Source organism: Agelaius tricolor, unplaced genomic scaffold (assembly GCF_023055355.1).
Source record: "Agelaius tricolor isolate 1412-34295 unplaced genomic scaffold, bAgeTri1.0.p SCAF_8, whole genome shotgun sequence".
Classification (NCBI taxonomy): Eukaryota; Metazoa; Chordata; class Aves; order Passeriformes; family Icteridae; genus Agelaius; species Agelaius tricolor.
Window position 1 is genome coordinate 4,778,151 of NW_027269268.1, and position 22,677 is coordinate 4,800,827.

The following is a 22,677-nucleotide window of genomic DNA, read 5'->3' on the forward strand; positions in this document are numbered from 1 at the left end:
GAAACTAACTCCAGCTTGACATCTCCTGACAGACTTTGGTTGCAATATGAAAAACAATTTCGTTTGGACTTGGAAAAGCATGAAAATCTAGTATCTTATCTTGGTTATACTTCTTTTCCTAAAGAAGAACTGAAGCCCTTATCTAGGAAGATGATGACATCAATAAGCTTAATGAGTTGTCTCATAAAAGAGAAGTATATATGGTGTTTCCTGATACCTTTCTTGAGCTCTGTTTCACCAGATCTGTTTTTAAATGTGTTTATTTTGACACTCTGCACTGTTCAGCAGTGCTTCTCATTTTGCCAGAGCAAACCTAAATAATTCTGATTGTCATGAAAAGCTCAATTCTTTCAAAATAACATCACGTGAACTTTCTTTGTTTTTCAATGACATGGACAGCAAGCCAAATGTGACGTTTCTTTACAGAATGGGTAGAAATCTAGAGTCATCAAATTATGACTACCTGCTGTCTTTAATTATATTTTTCAGAGTAACTTCCTTTCCCCTAGAAAAATATATCAACAGTTTAAATAGTGTTAACAAGTAGCTTTCATATTTCACTAGTTGTTAGCTTCTTTCAACTACTTCTTATTTCTCATGTAGCAGAATGATAATGAAACTTTATTATTGGCTTGGGGGTTTCTTGATTTTTTTTTCCTCCATTATGGACATGCGTTTTTTTGTACACTTGGTTATAGCACACACAATTTTAGCCAGAATCTTGCTTTTCTGGTTTACTTTGATAATTCTAGCGCAGATTTTTAAAATAGTTTTAACTTTTCAATAGAAAAAATAATTATGAACAACTTAGATTGCATTTAGTATAAGTAGTAGAATTTCTTCATTTGGGAAATACTCCAGGCAGGTAGTAGAGGGAAAATTGCAAAAGAATGATACTGTTGGTAGCTTACAGGCAGAGGAAGAAGAAGTTCTTCAACTTATATTTGCAGCAAGTTGAGTAAGAATGTGTTAAGAGCAAGGAAGGATCAACATGTATCATCAAGTAGCTGTTGGAGTCCTCTTCCTAATGTTGTCCCCTTTCCCTTCCTCAGCAAAATACCTTAGATCAAGCCAGAGCACCTGCCCCAAAAAAGAGTAAGACAAAAATCCATATGGAAACAAAAACTTCATGCAAACACAAGCTCAGTAACTACAAATCTATTAGAAATATTTACAAATGAAGATATGATTCTGTGCTTGTGCAAGAGGGAGAGCTGGATAACTGGAAAAAGAGTTAAATCTCTGATGTGTTGATATTTTCTCTTGCGATGTTTCTTCATGATTTGTCATGCAGATCATGCAAATACTGAGGTTACTGGATGACTGAAGAGACATTGTAGTTTCATATTGGCAAGTTACACTTCCTTAGTCATTCAGTGTCTTTAACTTTTTTCCCTCTTGTGTGTATTAAAATTTAGCCATTGAAAATTGTCAGGATCTGAAGTTTGCATCCATGTGTTTTTACAGATTTTGCTCTGAACATTTACCCATGTTTTTTTATGTAAAGACATCATGTGTGAAGTCTTGGCTGGAAGCTTTTTGTGTAGAATGACAGAAAGAAAACATGGAAAACTAAATATATTATCTGTATTCATACACTTTCAACTTCTTAGGACTGCTAGGCAATACATCAAGTTATACTGTAACTTGGAGGATAAAAATGTATTTCTAAAAATAAAAATGAGTATTACTTACTCATCCAAATGTGATTTAAGTTAATAATGATCAGGAGTGGGTATTGTGAGATCTTTATTGGCCTGTGATCTCTCTTGGATCTAACATCTCAGAAAAAAGGAAAAAGGAATGAATGAGTTGAGGAATGAAGGAATAGTTAAGGGAGACACTTTTAAGAAACAGACTGGCATGTTTCAAGTAGTGACTGCTGCTGTCTGAAAGAAGAGAAAGAAGTACATAGTCATAATTTTTGCAGATGATTTTAAGAGTGACTCCATTTAGACCCTTTTTTCTTGTAGGACTTGTTCTGCAGTACCTTAGTTTCCCTTTAGTTCAAGGAAAAAGTCAATTAACTTTGTTTATTAAGTGCTAGTGATGGGCTGCACAGAGGTCTGACCCTCATTTGTGAGGAGATATCTGTTCAACTTGGGGGTTGCTAAATAAGAAGGTGGCTTTTTACTTTGGACACTCTTTGATTTCACATTGCAAACTGAAGCAGTTATTGGGAAATTCAGTATCAATTTCTTTCTGCTGATCTTTGCTGGGATTTTTAAAAATTTTATTTTTAACATTTGTATTAGCTGGGCAAGATGGGAAAGTTTGATTCAAAATGAGATCCCTGGCAGCTGCCAAGAAGGCAGAATCCAAAGATGTGAGGCCTTTGCAGGCAGTCTGCAGAACAAGCTCTCCCAAGAACACCATAAATGATCTTGGATGTTATTCAGAATATCTGTCTTCTCTCAGGATTGTGGCTGTAGTTCAGTAGATTTCTTTGTTTCCATGCAGTTACTAGAATAAGGCATCATCTAATTTACTATCAGATTTTGCTGGAGAAAAATTAGCATTTGTGGAAATTGTTATCCTATTGTTCCTTTTCTAACATGCCTTGTTATTTCATTTAATTTAGAAATTGGACCTGGAGAGAGCTGTCCAAATATGCTCCAGCCTTGCAAACTTGCAGAGTACGAACAACTGGTTATGAGTGGGAGTTCAAGGAGCTGAGTAAAAACACTCTTCTGTGAGATGAGAGTCAGAGTTCTGCAGCACTCTCCTGAGAGGTGAAGGCTGGCAAATTGTGGGGATATGACTAGCACCACAATAACTACAAAACATTTTATAGCTGTGCATGGGCCTTGGAAACAGAATCTGGGAGCTTAAGATTCATGGTGGAGTGTGTGACAGAATAAATAAATCTTTATTATTAGGATTCCTGTATATCAACTTTGACTTGTTCAGTTGCGATGTTGAACAGAATCTTTAGGCTATTCATAAACATTTAAATACATACTGATCTGTTCTTTTGGTGGACAGGCTACTTACTGCCTTAACTCAATCTGAGCTGGCAAAATTCTCTGTCAGAAAGAGACATGACCCACAGACCTTCTCAGAACAGCAACATTTAATTTAACAGCAAGGAAACAATTTATTGAAATACATGCCCTTCAAGGCTTGGGGTCGAAGGTCACAGACCAGAAGAGAGTTCTTGTAGAACAGAAATAGCTACCTGGAAACCCAGAAATGGAAGCTGTGCTGCAAATCTGTTTCTTCTGATCCCTGGATATACCTGGACACCAGCTGTGCAGCCCACAGCCTGAGAACTGTGTGCTGAGCCGAGGGCAGGAGCACTGCTGGGAAGTGTGTGCAGCCTGGCTCGCCAGTTACCTGGAAGTCATTTTCCTCTCTGCCAGCTGCCCTAATTTTCCTTCCTTTCAGCACACTCTGAGCAAGTGGCCCAGTGCTATGCATGCTGTGAGTGGCTCAGTGCTGTTTGAGGTGAGGATGCTGTTGAGGAGGTGCATGTAGGCTAAAGCTGCTCTCCAGGAAGCACAGCTACAGCTCCATTAGCTCTGGGACAATTTCTCCATGTCGCAGATGGACAACAGCGGAGATTCATAGATGCAAGAATCAGCTTGATGCAAGACAGCTCTTGCCTTTATTAAAATGTTACCTGAAGTACAGCACTGTGCAAATGGTTGTGCTGCTATCAAACGCAGCTCACCATGACAGGTGCTTTTGGGTATAGTACCCTAGTCTTGACTCCAGGCAGGACCACCAAGATTCTCTGTGATCCTTTTTAAGGAAGGGTTGTTAGCACAGGCCAAAATCTTACCCCTACACTGCAGGAGCTGGAGAAAAACTTGTCACAGGACTTGTGTGCTGGACTGGGTGACTGGTAGGGCTCTGGAGGAACCTGCTTGGAACTTGCAGGGCTGGATGTGAGTCAAATACAAAAGGCTGTGCTCTTCAGGAGGTCTGTATGCTTGGGGAGGACCTGTCCTCTGCCCAGCATGTTCTATAGTTTGTCTGCTTTCCGATTTTTTTCCTGCTGTTTTTCATGTATTCCAGATGTAGTGACTGGTTTTCTGGCCCTCAGGTAGATGCCTGGAGAGAAAATTATGTCCACTGGTAAAGGGTTACCTTCCCTGTTGTGAAGTGTCAGGATAGGCAGGAAGCTGAAGGCTGTAGAGGGAGAAGAATCCATGCAGTTGGGAGGTTTGGGAAAGCAGGGCAGCAAGTCAGCTGACTTTGCATGTTAAATGTTAGACTGGGACACTGGGATTAAGACTTGCTCTATACATGACAGTGGGGAAGAGAACCTTTCTCAAGGTGGGAGAAACTTTGGCAGGGCTGCAGTCCAGCCTCCTGCTCACAGCTGGACCAGCTCTGACATGGAACCAGGTTGTACTGGGCTGTATCCTGTCGTGTCTTGAAAACCTCCAAGTCTGGAGACAGCACAGCCTCTCTGTGCCCCGTTCTGGTGCCTCTCTGTCCTCAGTGGAGGAATAAAGCTTCTCTTATGTGCGGTCTGAACCTCTCTTGTATCAATTTATGTCTGTTGTCCCTTGTCCTCCCATCATGCAGTGCTGTGAAAAGCCTGACTTCGTCTTTGGTTTGCCAATAGCCTGTGGCACCTTTTAATATAGGTCAGCCTTCAGTCCTTGTTAGGAAATTGTAACTTTGTGATTAATTAAAATAAATAAAAATGCTTATGAGCTTGGAATTAATGGCAGGGATAACATAGTGATATATTGATTACATTATGCAATATAGCATCAGTGAGTGTAGCTATATTGAGCAAGCTAGCATGTAGACACTAATTGAGAGGGAAAAATCTTTATTTACTTTTGAGTGTACTGTTTGCAACAACTTATACGCTTCTCTTTGTAAAAGAAACAAATAACCATACACTCATCAGTGAGGGAATTGAACATAGATTTCGAACTGTGTTGGAAGCCTCCAAATACCAAGGTAACTGATCTGTTCTTAGAAATGCCAGAGCATCTGGCATTTCCAGGCAGGTATTTGACTTTTGGATTTCAGGATTTTAGATACCAGTGATTTAGATAATCAGGGTTTGTCTCTATATCCAGAGGGTTTTGTTCATCCTATGGAAAGCTAATAGTGAGCCAGGCATTAGCTTCCTGAAATAAACAAAGAACCCCTCTCTATTATTCTGGTCTTTATTTCCCATTTGATGAAGCAAAATGTTATGTATGTTTATCTAGGTTTATTTTATTCATTCATAAATAAAATAATAGCTTGTATAAAAAAGACTTTTACTGTATCCGTGTGTACCTGACTGATCTGATTAAGGGCCCTGTCCTCAGGTATCTGATCAACTTATAGAGTATCTTTGTGGTCACTAATCTGTAATTCAGAAGAGGTGACCACTGTAGAAATTTTGGCTGTCTTCTCAGAGATGCACAGGGGGTAAGATGAGATGCATTGGACACAAGCAGCACAAGACCAGTTACAAGTAGGGTAGAAATTTATACCATGAAGGTAAACAGCACAGTTGGTTTCTCAAAGGGGCCATGGGATTCCCACTCTTGGAGATGCTCAGAGCTCACGTGAGCAGCTGATCTAAGCTGCCCCTGTGCTGAGCAGAGGTTGGACTGCACTGAGCTTCACAGAAGTCTTCCATCCTGTATCATTGTGTATTTACGTGCAAACAACATCCAGTGCTTCAGTGACAGAGGTTGTAGTGCTATAAGGTTAAGACCCACTTGCTTAGTTTGAAAACCTCTATTGTAAGAAGGATGATGCTTCTTATCAAGCAATATAATTAATGAAATTTTATGCCATAGGTCTAATTTTTATGCCTACAAGTCTGTTCAGCATGCCTATGTAGCGAGCATCTGGAGTTTAGAACTGACACATTGTGGTTTATTTCTACAAGAAGCACTTGTCTTTGCTGTTAAGAGTAGAAGACAGTTTATAGGTGCCTGAATTAAAGCATCCTTGGCAGACTCCTGTAAATTGAGGATTGAGTTCGGTAGGTGAGAGCATTCTGAAGACAACTTGAAATAAATTTTTCTAATCTATTTAAATGTACATAGTTTTGATGGTTCGTTTGCAGAGGGAATTAGCATTTATTTCCATTTGGATCATCAGCTTATAATAGTAGATAGTATCAAAGCATGCAAATTTAATTAGAGAGTAATTAAAAGGTGAAGTAACATGAAGTGTGTATGACAATTTTCTTGTTCCTCTTTCAGACTAATTTTGGCTTTGACTTAACATAAATGCAGTTTATGGAGCATTTTCTTTCCAGTGGCATAGAAATCAGGTGTTGCATTAAGACCTCCTGACTTCCAAATGACTGCAGTTACACTGAAGCAAGATTTGGGCTGTCCAACAGAGCTTCCCCACAAATGAGACTGGATTTATTTCCTTGACTTTCACTGTCTTGCTTTAAAAAGTTTAAACTGTTGGTGTTACAATTTAACAGCAAGGAAAGTTTATCCAGTGCCAGATTGTTGAAGTTCTTGTTTTGCATTCTGCCTCTCTGTATAGAGGATGCTTCTGAAGGAGATGTGAATGCAGCTGCAGCTTAAGCAGTTTCTCTTGGCTGATGTCTCCTTTTATTGTGTCTGGTTGGCCATTTGCATCTATATCTTCTCAGGCTTTGCTATATTGGGAAAAACCTGGCTGAAAGGCAGAATTTTTTAGATTAAGGAGGAACTTTTAAGTGCATGGTGCCCAGGCAATCTAGCAAGTGTTTCTGTTGTTTGTGTTTGGCTCTTGGACAACTTCAGTGAAGAGGAGCAAGATTTAAGTGTTTTATATAGTAGGGTGGCTGTAGCAGTTTGTCATTAAAATCCCTTTTGTGAGGGTACTTCCCTTCGCTCTTGAGTGTGAAGGTATTTTGAAGATTTGCTTGGAACTTGGCTTGTTGTTGCACAGAGTAGGGTATCTTCATTTTTTTCCACCCAGTTAATTTTTACCTGTCTAAACATGATTAGTTGTTGGGATTACATATTCCCCCTTCACCTCCAGAAAATTGTGTTTAAGCTGCAGTGGCGTTTCCTCTGTGCTCACTACTGGTATCATCTTTCTAATGTTTCCAAGCTGTGTTACACTGGGTCTTAGGGACACCAAGAACACAGAGTTACAGATGTTCAACCATATTCTAATTTGGAGATGGATGGAATAATAGTCTGAAAGTTTTTAAGCAGTCTGTTGTGACAAGTGTCTGTCGACTTGAGTGTGCCATTTTTGCTGTTTTCTACTGTGAACCTCTGGGGTTGATCTCTGAGAAAGTGAAGTGTGCCTTAATGCGTTCCTTCATCCTCCGTGAGCAGGAGGAGGTAATGGAGTCTTCACTAGGAAGTATGCATTCATTTGGAATTATGACAAGAGTGCTGAGAGTTGGATTTATAAACAAAAAGCAAAGAATCCAGGAATGTTGGAATGCTGGTGAGGAGAAGAAAGTACCCACGTGTTGGAGTTGTGAACTTTACTGGAAACAGATGTGGTACCTTTCTTTGCTTGTTCCTGCATGCCGTTTTGCAATACTAGAGTTTGTTTTAGCAGAAGTAGTGAATAAGAAACAGTAATGAAGAGTGTTTTTGAGGGAGCCAGAAACTGTCATTTTTTACCTGTTTGAGGTTTTTGTTTTTTTACAATTGGGTCTGACCCTTATGTTGGCTTTTAAGGTCTTGTCTTTGTTGCAGGGAAACATCTGTCTCTTCCATCCTGATCCTGTTGTTAAAACAGCTGGGAGTACTTTTACAATGTATTGCCCACATTTGTGTTTCTTTTCTCAGATTTTATGTACAGCAGAAATATGTTGTTGCCAAAGTTATTTCTCATCATAGTGTGAATTCAGATCCAGGCTCCTGCTGGTTTGTGGTCCTGACTTCTGACCTCATCTGACTGAAGGCAGGCTTTGACATCCCTTGCAGTGTGTCTGAAAGTGAACCAGCTGAGCACACATCTCTGCTAGAAAAGGCGGAAAATATACTTGGATCACATAATGTTTATGATCCCTTTGATTTCTTTCCATCAGAGGCAGGATTTTTTTCTTTATCGAATGTGGAGTAAGTGCTAGCGCTCAGCTACTGTAATTCCTATCAACAACAGTTTATATGTAATGTCTTCCTTGACTTCTCTTTGATGTAACATGTGAGTGAGTTTTGTAACTTTGCAAAATGTGGAAGCAGGGAGGAAAATGGCTGGTTAGGTGTGAATCGGCTTCTGTTGAATACTTGTGGTGTGTGTAGGCACAGAAGAAACCTTATGCTCCTGTAGGGCTTTCCTTTTTTAATATTCTGATGGCACCAGTATGGTGTTCAGGAAGTTGATAAACATAGTTTATCCACAGAGGAATACTTGGAAAATAAATAAGGGGAAAGCAACTAAGATAGGAGTCTGCATAATGTTTGTATTTCTTTTTCAGAAATAAGATGTACATAAAAGCCAATTTGAATGGTGTTACTTGATCAGTTTTCCTCTTTGCAGGAACCAAGTGGTTTGTGGTTGCTGAGGTTTTGTTATTTAGCACTTTTTGTATGATGTCTGTTGGGGGTAGCAATCAAATTCTATTATTTCTTAAGCTCTAGAAATAGTGAGTACTGAGATACTGAGGCAAAATAAAAAGAGACCTAAAACACCTGCTTGAATTCCTAGTAGGATGTAGGTCTGGAAACACTTGTTACAGCAAGCAAAATATTTAATTCACAAGAACAAAGGTGTAATGGCAGCTAAGAGAAGTTATTCAAGTCATAAATACATACTACTAGTACTTGATTTAAACTTTTTTGCATTGGTTTTGAAGAAGTGTGATTGGATAAGAAATAGTTCAACATGTTTATACAAAAAAACCCCTTATAATTCCGGAGTGCATTTGTTATAAAATACATGTTCAGCCAATGGACTTTGCATTTAGAAAAGCCAAAAAGCTTTTATTCATATGATGGAAAAAATATTTTTAATTTTAATATTGAATATTTTAATTTATAATATTTTATCTTATGTAGTTATGCAGATTACCTAAATAAACTCTTGAAGAACTGCCTGTAGATAGTTACTTGTCTGAAAAACAAGATGTCTGTTAAAATTGATGGTAACTGCGGTGAAGTGTCACTTAGGTTTTTATTGGTCATGCTCAAGCTGGCCACCCTAATATTACGTTTTGAGAAAAGAGTTGCAAATTATATGTTCCAACTCTTTGAACTGAAGGAAAGCCCTTCAGTGCAGCAGGGAGCTTTATGTAAGCCATGGGTGGGGATGTTTTTGATGGCTGAGACGTGTTTGCTGAGTGACACTTGGAAATGTGCTGAATGACACTTCTGGAAAGTAATAGATGTGGCTGCTGCCAGGGTTCAGTGGTGGGCCATGAAAACGAGGTGATGCAGACCTCATCTGCACTGCCGTCAGCTGAATCAGACGCTACCTGTGCGTGCAGCATTCTGGGGAGGAGAAATCTCCACCCTGTTTGTTTTGCACTGCAAGTGGAACCACTGTAACTCCCTGTTGTATTTGTTACTTATGGTGTACTTTTTCATGAGGTAATTGCCACTTGAGACACTTTGGAAGTGGTCAGGAGCAGACGCCAGTTCGGGATGGGCAGTTTGGTTCTTTGCTGTGCTGCTTTTCTTTTGTGGGTTTGAGCAGCTTCTGGGTAGTGTGTGATCTGCAAATGGGAAAGCCATTAGCCAGAGAGCAAGGTGCTGCCTGTCTGGAGAGCTTCAGCGTGTACTCACATTCCTTTCTGCACCCTTTTAGTCGACAGAGATGGACAAGGAAGCCTGGAGGCAGCATAGCCATGGAGTACCATATTCTCTGCGTGTTGCCAGGAGATCCCTGTGGAAAGTCAGGAATCTAGTTCAGGTGGAGAGAGGGTGAATGCCCTAAGAAATCATCTAGGAAAGCTAAATCTGAATCTTGTCTGAAAAACATAATCCTTTTCTCCAGGAAAGGTTTTGTTGAACATGCCAGTCAGTATACTTCCCAGAGCTATTTCTCCTTTACACTGGAGATTCAATAAGGCAGGAAGGTGACTAAGCTATGCTGCCCTCTTGACACTGACCAGAACTGGTTCTCCTTTCTCAGAAATTGCAGCAGTTTTTGTCAGAGTAGCTGCCGTTTCTTCTTGAGGGCTGCTGTGCCTCCCCTAGACTGAGGGCTGTGAAGAGACTGGAGTCATTTGAAGTGTTTTCGGTGCTTCTAGGGTTTTGCTCTTGACTGGTGGATTCAAAACTGACCTGTTTTGTTGCTTAGTTTAGTTGCATTTGCTAACTGATGACCACAGGGAGAATTAAAGCTTGGGCAATGCTGAAGATTGGTTGATGGAAGTAAGGTAGGAGCGCTTTATTTTTTGGCACCACAGAAGGCATTTAGTTCTTGTCAACTATGTTTAAACAGGACCTCCTGCTCCCCTGTGTTTATTCGTTTTGAGACTGCAAGTCAAAACAATTCACTTTGTGCAGATACATTTGATAAAGTCTTTCTCAAGCTATTGTGATGTGACAAAATATAGAAGTAGGATAAATGTAGGGGAATCAGGACTTAGAGACAAGGCATTCCAAATGTACTATAGGAATATAGATAAAGCATAGATAAACTTTTGGTTCAGGACCAAGTAAATAACACATATGAAAGAGGGTTGCAACTGTCTTCAAGGTTGTACTTCCTCATGACCTTTCTTACAGTTCTAGCTAGAAAAGATGATGATACTACCCTTTAATTTCTGCTCTAGGAAGCTTATGGGTTTTGTGTACTGGTAGTGTAATTGGTCATTTGAGCTTTGCAAATATAGTAAGCGTTAATTAAGTTCAGTGCAATCGCAGTCTGTTCTGATTTGGAGCCTGAAACCTCCACTGTCTGTATTTAAAAACAAAAACTGATAATTTTGAACCTGAGAAGCATTTGGTTATATAATAAAGTTCTAATAGGGTGAAATGCAGATAGCTGAAACGGCAGTTCCTTATTTGTTTTAAGGTTTGTCCAGTAACTGTTCCTATGACAAAAGGACCATTTGTTTATCATCTTAGTTTAAATATTTACTTGCTTCTGCAGAGATGAAATCGAAGTGCTCTCCCAACTTTTGGAGTTTCTGAGTTCCATGGTCCAATTTCTACAGTTTTATGTGCTGTGTACACAGGTGGTATTTGGTTGTGGCTGCTGATTCCTTACTTTGCCTCATGAGCTGATAGAACTGGAGGGAGAAGGTTTCACGGTCATGGATGATGGAGTTAAGAGAGAAATTCTCCTTTAGTTGTTAATGCTGAACACTTGAACTTGCTAGTAAGTTATTAAAGACTTTCGAGCATAGAACAACATAGTAACAAAATTTTAACCTCTGCAGCATCACAGTGAGCAAGATCGTCACGTTAGTGCCGTCTCTCTTACAAAGCCTTTCAAAGGTATCTGATGCTGTACTGCCTTTTTTTTTTTTTTTACCCAAGTCAATTTCCCCCCACCAAAATATTATCTTCTTCTTTTAATGTACAAAATATTAAAACAATAAATTATGTAAGTAGTATTATGTTGCTTCGGGTACACCTGTGTTGTGCGGTGCTCCAGAGTGTAGGAACACTGTACTAATAATTCCAAATGGGACTGACTGGGAATCAGAGGTAAAATAATCAGAGGTCTGCCAACTCATGGCTAATAACCAAGGTGCAGCATTTCACCTAGTTATCTGCCAGGTCCTACAGGAGAGCCTTGTGATGGATTCGTGGAGTTGTGCTCAAGTGAGCTCAGACTTGATGCCCCTTGTTGGCTTGTGTGTGTCTGCTTGCAAGATGAATATTTTATAACTGTGAAAATAAAGAGGCAGACAAACTAGGGGAGAGGCCAGGGAAAACTGTGCGTTCAGTAGCTTCACAGTTGCTCAGCTAGGTTAGTATCAGTGTAGCTTAGTTCTTATTCCCGTGCTGTAATGGTGGGAAGTCACTTGCTTCCTCAGAGGGATGCTCTTGCTGATCATGGGCTGTCAGTGCATTAATTACTGGGCTTGTGCTTTATATTAACTCTTTTAGCCCTTCATAGGCTCTCAGTGAGTGTCGTTTAATCAGAGAAATACTGCTGTGTTGTCAGTTTCTAGTTTGCTACTGTTCCTTTTCCCAGAGCTATTTAAAAGATTTCTTAGTTTGTGAAAGTCCAGTTGTCATAGGAATGACTCCTCTTTCATTTCAGAAGAGCAGAGCTCTGTGACTTCATTGTCACATTTATATTCTAACCTTTTTCTCTTTTACCTAGTGAGAGAGCAGCTTTGGTGTTGAAGAGAAACCTCGGAAAGGAATGGGCCCTGTTCTCTTGAAGCTGTTTGCTCTGATCCCAGGAATGCTGTAGAGGTTAGTGATGTGAATGTTGAAGAGCTTTTGTGGAAATTGCCTTTTGATTTGTAATTGGCACACCCTTCAATAAATTCTGTGTGAAGCAGTTCATTTGCCTGTCACAGAAAGGGAGTTAATTCAGGCACTGTCAGAACACAGTCAGCTTAAAATTGCTCTACCCAAACAAAATTTAGGATTCTGTTTATTTGTGGGGATGCTGTGGAAATACATTGCTGGGTGGTCACAGAAAGTTGTGTGGGTGTGATGCATGCTCAGAGACAAGCTGCATTAAACTTGGAGGTTTTCATCAATAGGTTAAAAAAAAAGGGTAAGAATGATCATAATACATGAGTCTGTAGTGCCTGATTCTTCTTTGAATTTCTCAAATCTCTCATTTTTACTTTGAGAGAAAAATACTCCTGATCTTCAGTAGAGTTGACAGGCTAGGAAGGGTCCATTCTGTATCCACACAGAGGTAATGCCATCTCTACTTGTGCCTCAAGTGACTTGTATTTCGGTGTTATATCCTAGTTTACTTGGGTTTGTACAAACTCTATAGACTGCTTGCTGTGAACGTTTTTCCCCGGAGCTCTATAGTCCTTCTACAAATATTACAGCCTACAAGAGGCTTCCTTTTGCAACTAGAACTTTCAGTCTAGCTTACTTCCATGTTTTTTGGAAAGTTGCCAATGATTAAGTAGATTTATCACCTAGTGGATTACTTTTTAACTAGTGAAGTAAAAAAAAAGCTTATGTAGCTGTGAAATTCAGTAAGGCTTGGTTTGCTGATGAAAAATGAATGTAGCAAGTAAAATTAGTTGGAGTAGTGGGAGGGGGAGAGGGAAGAGTTAGGTCTGTTGAAGTGCACTGCTGAAGCAAAGAGGTGAACTTCCATAAGAGGAGTTGAGTTGATTAAAATCTATTAAATCTGTCCAGTTTTTTAGAATCTGTGAAGGATTCTAATCTTTGTTAGGTTACTTTACAAGCATGGGGGGGGGTGTGTGTGTGTGTGTGGTGTGGCTACTGAAGAGTAATGTCCAAGCTTTGCTAGGATACCCTTTAACGTAGAGACCCGTTAGGAGCAAAAAGAAAAACAACCCAGTGGAAAAAAGGCTGCAGCGTGTCACAGATACTGAAAGTGAAGAAGTGACCCAGTGGGAAAGACAATAAAATGTTAGTTGGCATCACTCTTTGAGGCATGAAGAGCTCAACAACTGCAAGTGCTGCCACTTCTTATCAAGAGCTTTAGTCATTGATGTATTCTCGCCATCTTTATCTTGCTTTATATAAAACTGAGATTTTTATATGAAAATGTGAGGTATCACTTCTAATTTAACAAAAGCATAGAGAAAGACAGAAACCTCAAAGCATGTCCTTCCATGTGAAATCCTGCACTCCAACATCAGTACTTTCATTCTAGCTCTGTGCTGCTGCTTTTGTTTCCAATGTTTTATTCATTAACAAAAACCACAAACCTGCCCACAAGGGGGTCTGACAGAAATATGCCTTTTTTTAACTTTAATAGAAAATACCTAGCTCCCTTCAACCTATTGTGTTTAGATTTTTTTGAGACATATCTACTACTTTATGGAGAATAAAAGAAGATGAAGATGAATCCCCTCTCGATGGTCTTCCTCTTGACTTAGTAAAAGCAGTTGGTTTCAAGCAGCCTGTTGAATGCAGACTATTTTGTGACTCTGTGAAGACTGTCTTGTTAGAATCCTGATCTGCTATTCAGATATTTATGTAGTAAATATTTCCTTGGCACTTCATGCATCCTGTTCTTTCAGTTCTGAGGACGTTCAAGAACTGGCAGAACTTAACAGCTTGGTTTTATGGTTGCAGTTGTGTTCCTTTCAGACCCAAGCCTGCTATATTTGATTTGGTTGAGATCTCCATGAGGCCACGTTGAGTTTCTCTCCAGCTGTGGAATGACTTACCTGCAGGTACATGGATAGTAGTAAAAACTGTGATGCAGTTTATGAGCACATAGGAGATAATGAGATAAGGGAAGACAGCCAACCAACATAAATTTGCTAGGGAGAAAATAGTGTCAAACTGATTAGTTTGCTTCCTTGACAGATGAATTAGATTAGTGCATAAGGGAGGCAAGGGAGAGAAGTGATACAAATAGAAGTGTATAAGGTTCTGAAGGATGTTCTTTTGAGCCTAATATGTGCAGTGTTTTTGTTTTTTAAATGGGATCTTCCTTAAATTACTATATTGCAGGAGCAAAAATTATTAAAACTGGTTGTGTGGAGCACTTAATAGGGATTTGAGATCACTTGGAAAAGCATTTGAAGTAGGCTTCCATACTATACTAGCTTGTCATGGCTGGATTTGTCAACGGCACCCATTATTTAGATTTTTGTACATGGAGTAGAGTTTACTTATGAGTTGTGCAGGTGAGGTCAGTCTGGGAGTAGACAGAATGTGCAGCTCAGGGAGTTGATATGAAGCTGTTTGTCACTGGGGTAAGCAAAGTGTGTGTGTGTTGGCTTGACCTGACTGACTCACCCTGTGTTTATTTGTTATACCAAAGGATCTAAGTCAGTGTGTATAACCTAATTATGCTGAGTTTACTGCATTGGATGGCCTCTTCCAACACTCACAGCACAGCTTGTGGTACTTTTTTATCCTTTAGAAAACTGTAGCACTGAAACCTAGAACTAGAAAGGAAGTGTTTGTTTATTTGTAGCAGTTTCTTTATTCTGCCACGGGGAGAATGATGTGTGAGTAGGGAAGAGTGACCATATTTTTTAAGAGCTTTTGTAGAATGAGATAGGAAATATGGAAATAATTGTCGTCTTGGGATGGTGTCAGAGGAGTCTGTCATACTGCTTTGTTTTAAATTCCCTGTGATAGAAAGGGGTGTTTGTGTGCCATGCTCTTGTATACACAATGCTCTTCTCATAGTTGTCAGGTTATCATGAAAGATTCATTTCATGGCTCCCTTAGAGGTAAACACTAACATTTCACACTGGGTCAGTAATTTTTGCTAGCAATAGATTAATGCCTAAAACTTCCTTGTCTGACATGTTCCCATCTGTGATGCCATAGTTTCTTACGGATGGGAAGCATAGTGAGGCCAGAAAAAAAAAAAATCTCTATTTAGGTTATCTCTGTGGGGATGCTGCTCTCTGTTTCTATGATCCCTGCTGCCGTTTTCCTGACTCCTTGGCGTATGGCTTTTTCCTTGGTATCCTAGCAAATGTTTTTCTAGCAAAACTACAAATTAAGAAGGTACATCTTAGCAGCAGAAAGTGGTGCACCAGTGTTGTAACTGGAATTACAGGAATGCTGTGAAGGTTTCATGCCCCATCTTCTGTCCCAAAGGGAGGGGAATATTGGAAGAGCCATTGCTGCTAAGTGATAGCCTGTGAAATGCAAGCCTTAGGCAGTCCCTTGGAAAGACTTTTAAGTCCCATGAATTGAAACAAACTGGAGGCATGGTAAACCTAGTTTTAGAGCTTTCCCTTGTTTGATTTTAATTTCAGGAAGTTGCCTGGGAGAAATCTCAAAAGCGCATTCCTGTAGATGCAAGAATAACTGTTCAAAGTGCTGGGAGATGAAACTGATGTGCAGCAATTTTTATAAGTGAGGAAATAATAGTGCAGAAGTGGGCTACCACCTGCCTGTGTTGCAGTGAGAGTATAGTAGAAGTACAGTTAACTCTTTGGTGTTGCTAAAAGGTCACCTTAGGAGAAGGCAGAGAAGTAAAATCAAACTAAAGAAAGAAATATACGATAAAACTGTGAAGGAATATATGGCTGTATAAGAGAAGAAGCCTTCGCTTTGATTGTTGATTTGCAACTATTGTTGCAATTAAATCTTAGTATTGAGCATTTATTTGCCTAATTATTTCATGTGTCTTTGTGTGCCAGCATGTTGTTGGGTTTCACTCTGTTTATTGCATTTTGTTTGTCATAAAAATAAACAAGAAAATAAGAGTAGTTATCCTCATTCTGTATGCTGCTTACTGTCTTAAAAGAAACACAAAACCAGAGAAAAGGGGTAGCAACTGAAAAGTCTTCTTTTCTCTCTTGTGAGGAGCAACTTCTGTCCCCAGGTTCTTTGCATCCAGAGACAGCCAAGCACAGTGCAGGTCATCTAAGTGAGGCCATACACTTTCACAGATGCACTGCAGAAGAAAGGACTTGCATTAAATAACTACTCAGTGATTTATGTAAATGGCATTACAATACATTTGATAGACAATTACTCTCTCTTTTTTTGTTCTCTTCTTAATGTTTTTTCCTTCAGTAAGGAAGTCTGTTTCTTTAGTGTGTGTATGCGTGGGTGAATCCAAGGGAAAAATGTGAATAAACTCCATGTCAGTAGTTGTGCTTTTACTAAGTGGATGCTCAAGCTCTCTTCTGGGATAAATTTAGTTGGAAAGTAGTGTCCACTATAGTCATCATTTGAGTATCATTCTAGGAGAATTCTTTTCAGAGAACTGCAGCTTCAATCATAATTTGTTTTCTGTACCCTTGCTTATTACTAGGGATAGGGGCAAGTGTAGTAGTGAGACATAACATGCGAGTTTGGATAACATAATGGATTTCTTTGAAAATACTACCACTTCTGAATAGTTTTTGTTATTGAAACAAAACACCTGGTGGTTCTAGATTGTATGGTGCTGTGCATGAAAGTAGCATTGCAAGCTAGAATAGTAAACAGTGTTAAAAAAGACAACAAGCCAACAAAGCCCTGAAAAGCAGAAGAGTTAATCAAGAAAATCCACATTGCATCCGATCCAGATTCTAGAAAGGAGCGTCTCTTGTCCTTAGTCTATTTTTTCCCTTAGAATAATTAGTTCTATTGTAACCAAAATTGAAATGTATTTACTTTCCTGTGTGATAAGAGAAGCAGGAAAATGTCATCTTGCAAATTAATTTGTAAGCCATGATACATCATTCTCCTTTGCAGTGATTGTACTGCTGACCAGATGTCAATTTACTTGAGCACGCAGTTTTTCATCTTGATCTGGTGCTTGTGTTGGATGTATTCTTTATGAAGCAGCTGTATCAGTGACTGGGGCCTGTGCATTGGACAAGGGATCCCTTCCCTTGGAGTCCCAGCCTGCTGGGAGAGGGAGCAGCTGCTCCTTGCTCACAGTCCCTCCCGCCTGGGCACTGGTACAGTCGGCGCGGGGGCTGGTGGCGCAAAGCTCGGCAGAGCCGCCTGACCGCCACAGGGATGTTTACTGACCGAGGGCTGGCAGCACCTTGGAGGCACGGGAGCTTGTCTCCTGTCTCTAGTGTCTTACAAGGGGACCACTTGGAAACTAAGATGCTGGCACTGGACTTCAAGAATTCAAGGTAGGATGAGACCTAAATGAATCCCAGCCACTTTTAATTCTTTGCATGATAGTTTCCCCCCACAGACTAAAATTTAATTTCATGACTAGCACGTGTGAAGTTGTACCTCTTGTTTTCAGACTTGCTGTTATAGGAGAAGTTGAACCAAAGCTGTGACTGATCAAAGGTTTAGTCACAATCTAGTGATATTTTTGAATAAAATGAGTAATGCACCACTGCATAATTTTCTGTGTTTAGGATGTTGGCTTTAGAGAAATAAGTTAAAAGTAGGTAGTTGACATTTATCATCCCAGCTAAGGAAGAAAACAATTGATTTTAGTTTGTCACATGGGTAATTTTCAAAATACAACTAATACGAGCCTTGAGTGCAGTAGTTTTGCTGTGAAGCAAGCTTGTTATCGAGTTGTGTTACATGTGTTCTAAGAAATCTAACAACTTGGAGAAAATAATATTAAGATAGTATTTTCCGTGTCTCTTGGGTGCTATAGGCTTCATTTTTTCCCTTTGAATAAGAGAAACTCACTTTTGGGAGGATTTCTAGCTGCCGTATTTAATCTTGTAATACACAGCAAACTGGTGTCGAGAAATCATTTATTCATTGTGAAATACAGCTTTTATTTTGGCACTATTGCCAAACAGGGCTAGAACATGAGTAATGAAGAGAAAAAGCAAAAATAGTTTTGAAAGTAGTTATGGTAAATAGTAAATATACCAACCTCTTTATCGGCAATCAAAAATGAGCAAAATAAGTATAGGTTTTCTAAAATGTTGCAGTTTTTTCCCTTTATGAGAGACACCCGCTTTAATATACAAAAATATCTATGCCCACTTTGATCATTTAAGTGTGCCATTGAAAAAAAATTCACTGGAGAACTGGAGGAATCCATTCATTTGAGTAATTAATATTGCTTTTAAAGTCTGCAGTTTTAGTCTGCTTTGTAGGTTTGTGTTTTTTCTTGTTAAGTGTTTATTTTGTGGGGGTGTTTTGTCTTTCCCCTCTTTTGCTTTTTCCTGTTTAATCCTTTATCTGACACATTCACTGCTGGAGATGGAAACCTTGTAGATCTCATGGGCTACTTCTAAATCCAAACAGTTCAGTCCTGCCTTGGATCTGTCCCAGGCTTTCTCTGCAAGACAGTGTTCTGGGTGCAGCAGTCTCTTCTGTTACTGAGGAGCTAGAGCTGTTTTCTATAAGGAAAGGTCCACAATCAGCTCTTTTGTCTTTGCTCCATGTGAGGCTCCTGAGAAGTGTTTCCATGTGCAGTCTGGTGGAGCTGGATCCAAAACCACCCTGGGAGCCCAGGATGTTAATCTAGCTCTGCCTGCAATCCTCAGAAAGACTGAAGATGAGACTGAGAGGGGTTGAATTGCTTTTATCTGCAATTTGTGACTGTAATCCCCAGAGGATCTTCTGCCATCCAACAAGGAGGAGGAGAAGAGAGGGAACGTGAGGAGAAAAGACAGTACTTTTCTCCCATTGTTACAATACTTGCTTAGTTACACAAAGCATAGGAATCTTTACTGGTTTTCCCACTGGTGGTGCCTCTTATGAGGAGCAGCTGAGGGAAGGGGGATTGTTTAGCCTGGGGAAAAAGAGGATGAAGAGGACCTTACTGCTCTCTGCAACTACCTGAGAGGAAGTGCTAGTGAGGTGGGTGTTCGTCTTCTGTGCCAAGTAACAGGATGAGAAGAAATCACAGAATCATTAGGGCTGGAAAGGACCTCTGGAGATCATCCAGTCCAACCCTCCTACCAAGGCAGGGTCACTTGTAGCAGGTGACACAGGAGCACATCCAGGTGGATTTGAAATGTCATCAGAGACGTAGACTCCACAACCTCTGTGGGCAGCCTGTTCCAGGGCTCTGCCACACTCAGTGTGAAGAAATTCTTCCTCCATGTTGAGGTGGAACTTCTTGTGTTTTAGTTTATGGCCATTGCTCCACATCCTGTCACTGAGCACTGCCAGAGAGTCTGGTACCATTCTTTGGGCACCCATCTTTGTGGGCGTTAATGAGATGCCCTTCAATCTTCTCTTCTTCAGACTATACAGGTCCAGCTTCCACAGTCCCTCCTCACATGAGAGGTGATCCAGATCCCTCATTGTCTTTGTGTCCCTCCTCTGTATCCTCTCCAGTAGCTTCTTGTCTTTCTTGTCCTAAGGAGCTCAGAATTGAACACAGCACTCCAGATGTGGCCTCACCAGGGCTGAGTAGAGGGGCAGGATCACCTCTCCCATCTGTCAGATGCACCTCAGAATCCCATTGGCCCCAGCCATCAAATGTCCTCAAGTTGTGCCATGGAAGGCTTTGATTGGATATTAAGAAAAAGTTCTTCACAGAAGGGATTATCAAGCACTGAAAGAGGCTGCCCAGAGAAGGGGCTGCTCCAATCATCATATTTAAAAGATGTGCAGATGAGGCAGTTGGGCACATGGTTTAGTGGTGGACTCGGCAGTGCTGGGTTAGAGGTTGGACTTGATGATCTTAAGGGTCTTTTCAAGCCTAAGTGGTCCTTTGGTTCTGTACTGTATGGTATGCAGATTTTGATTCCAGTGGAGCTCAGTGGATGCCTTTGGAGCATCCTAATTTCAGGCAGAAGATAACGTGTCTGCAAATATTTCTGCTGCTTTTCCATTAATCTCTGGACTGAATTGCTGATTATAAGGTCTTGGGCTGTTTTATTTTGTTTTGCACTTAGAAATACTATGAACATGCAGCTTAAAACATTGGGGTTATTCACCCTTACTTACTTCCTCTTGCTTCAAAAATAAACAAGCATTTGGGCCCAGCCTTTAATGCTGATTTAAATGCAGATACGCTGCTGGTTTTGTTACAATCTTTCTGTTTCGATGGTAGCAGAGAGAGGAATTTTATTACATCAGCCAAACATGTGCTGGTAGGATAATTTTGTTGTTTTTCTTATCTGTGTTGTTAGAAACAAGGGTGGCTCTATGGAGACAAATTTTACAGGTAATGGGCTTCTACTTACTGCTCCTTCATATGCAAATTTCCTAAAGGCAGAAGAAATGTTTTCTTTTTGGTGTATAAATGGTTGGTTTACATGGCTGCAGGAAGTTTTTGCTTTAGATTTCTGTTGAGAAGAAAACCCACTACCACCACCACCACAAATGGGGACCGTGCTCCTGTTAAAAAAATTCGGTGGCTTTTTTAGCTAAATGTGAGAACCGTGCTTAGGGTCACTATTGTCATTACTGAACATGTCCTGTTTGGTGCCTCTTTGCTGCCTGCATGGCCTTACTGTGAGGATATACAGGCTCTCTCCTGTTCCAGTTTCGCTGGTTTCCTTCCCCATCTTCCCCACCGCACCCTCCCACTCCCCATTACTTGGAAAGGTGAATAGACCAAAGCACTCTTCCCCGTTCTTGATGGTGGCTCATTGTTTCACTATTGGTTCGAATGCAGTAACTTTCCTAGGAAGGCTTTTTCACTTTGCTTGTGTACTGTGAAGGCAAGAGCCACTCTCCAGAGCAGTGTTATTATTCCTGTGCAATTGTTGATGTCTGCATTCCAGCGAAGCACACGCTTGTCTCCTCAGATGCCAGATTATTTTGCATTTTTGTTTGTTTTTCTGTGTGTGTCCCCTACCCTCTCATCCTCTCACCCCTTTTTTGTTTTCTAGGGGCTTCTTAGCAGAATTTTCTCTCCTGAATTCATGGTTTAGTCATTGTCATGCATTTCGGGACTTCAACCTAAAATTTCAGTTCCTGCTATATGTCCAATGGGCTCTAACTAGTATCCTCTTTGTCCAGTTAAAGCAAATCAGTTTATTTAGGCCTTTTGAAAACAAAACAACTCAAAACAAGAAAACCAGCATTCACAGATGCTCAAGATATTTTTCCACAGAACACGTCAAGAATTCAATTAGAAGTTGCTCTCCAAGATATTGAGGAAGCAAATAGTCTGTTCTATTTTAGTTTGAGTTTTTTAACCAGTTGTTACCTATCTTTGTGGTATTCTGTGTATTTTTTCTGATGCTGCATAGGTTAGTTGGTTCATAAGCTTCCGATAAAATGTTTCAATTGATTCCTTCATTTCAGGTAATTTTGCTGAGCTGCAAATGTTTCTGAGATGTTACAACTCTGCCAGCATATGTTAAAAATGAAAATGATGTTTCAGTATTTACTTTTCCTCGATGTGTTTTTCAGCTCCAGATGTTTATAGCAATACTGAGGTTTGCAGGATAATATGAGTTTGCTTATCTACTGTCTTGTCAACCAGCAGGTGGAAATGGGGGTCATTCCCACCTCAAATATCCAGTTACACGGTTCCAGATTAACATTAATCTGACAAATTATAGGTTCCAAAACTAATCTGCTGGGTTTATAATGTATGCATACTGGTTACACTGAAGAACAGAATTTCTGTTCCCTCAGTCCAAAACCTGTTAACTTACTAGGCATCATTTTTCTATAAATAAGTGTTTCAAAAATACATGTTGGTGAGCAATGTCTCTATTTTTGTCATGTTTTGTGTCTGCTTCAGCTAAGTTGGACTTTGCTTCTGCCTGTCAGGATTTTTGTGTTACGCATATTTTTGTCTCCTCGGTTAGCATATTCTTCTGGTAAAAAAATGTCCTTTGCATTCCTTGAGTAGAGGAGGAATTGTATGTCCAGAGCTAGTTCAGACTTTGCGGCACTCAGAGCTGGATTGCCAGCTTTGAGACCACACTGGAACAGGTTAGAGGAGTGGAGAAAATGTCTCAGTGGTATGATTGCACAAGCAGGGGCAAATGGTTTCTTGGAGCCTGGATGTCTATGAATGAACCACCTGAAGGTGCTAATGCAGGTGTCTCCTTTCTAACATAATACCTGCATAGATCCCTGTACTTTGATCTTCACTGTAACTGATGATTAGGGGTAATGAAACATGCAAGAGTGACTTATTTTCTGGAATGACCATTTCTCATCTCATAAAGCAGAAAGGTTTCTTTTACACATGAAGAGTTTGGTTGGTCCTCAGCCCTGCAATGGCAATATATTTCTGCCATGAACAAATTATTCAAAACCTTTTTCTGGTGTAAATATTGTCTTTTTTTCTCCAACCTAAGCAGATACCATGGAGCAATTTTGAGGTATGGAATTTTCCACCTTCTTTGAT

At 40.0% G+C, this 22,677-nt stretch overlaps 1 protein-coding gene across 8 annotated transcripts in view; it reads left to right on the plus strand.

Moving 5' to 3' along the window:
• Positions 1-22,677, plus strand: part of WDFY3 (WD repeat and FYVE domain containing 3) — a 152,128-nt gene that overhangs the window by 20,109 nt on the left and 109,342 nt on the right. For 7 of the 8 annotated variants that reach the window (XM_071431454.1, XM_071431458.1, XM_071431457.1 and 4 more), the window contains exon 2: positions 12,163-12,257. The exons of the other annotated variant lie outside the window; for it this stretch is intronic. The gene's annotated coding sequence lies outside the window, so the exon portion shown is untranslated. The remainder of the gene's footprint in view (positions 1-12,162; positions 12,258-22,677) is intronic. 8 annotated transcript variants of the gene reach the window in all.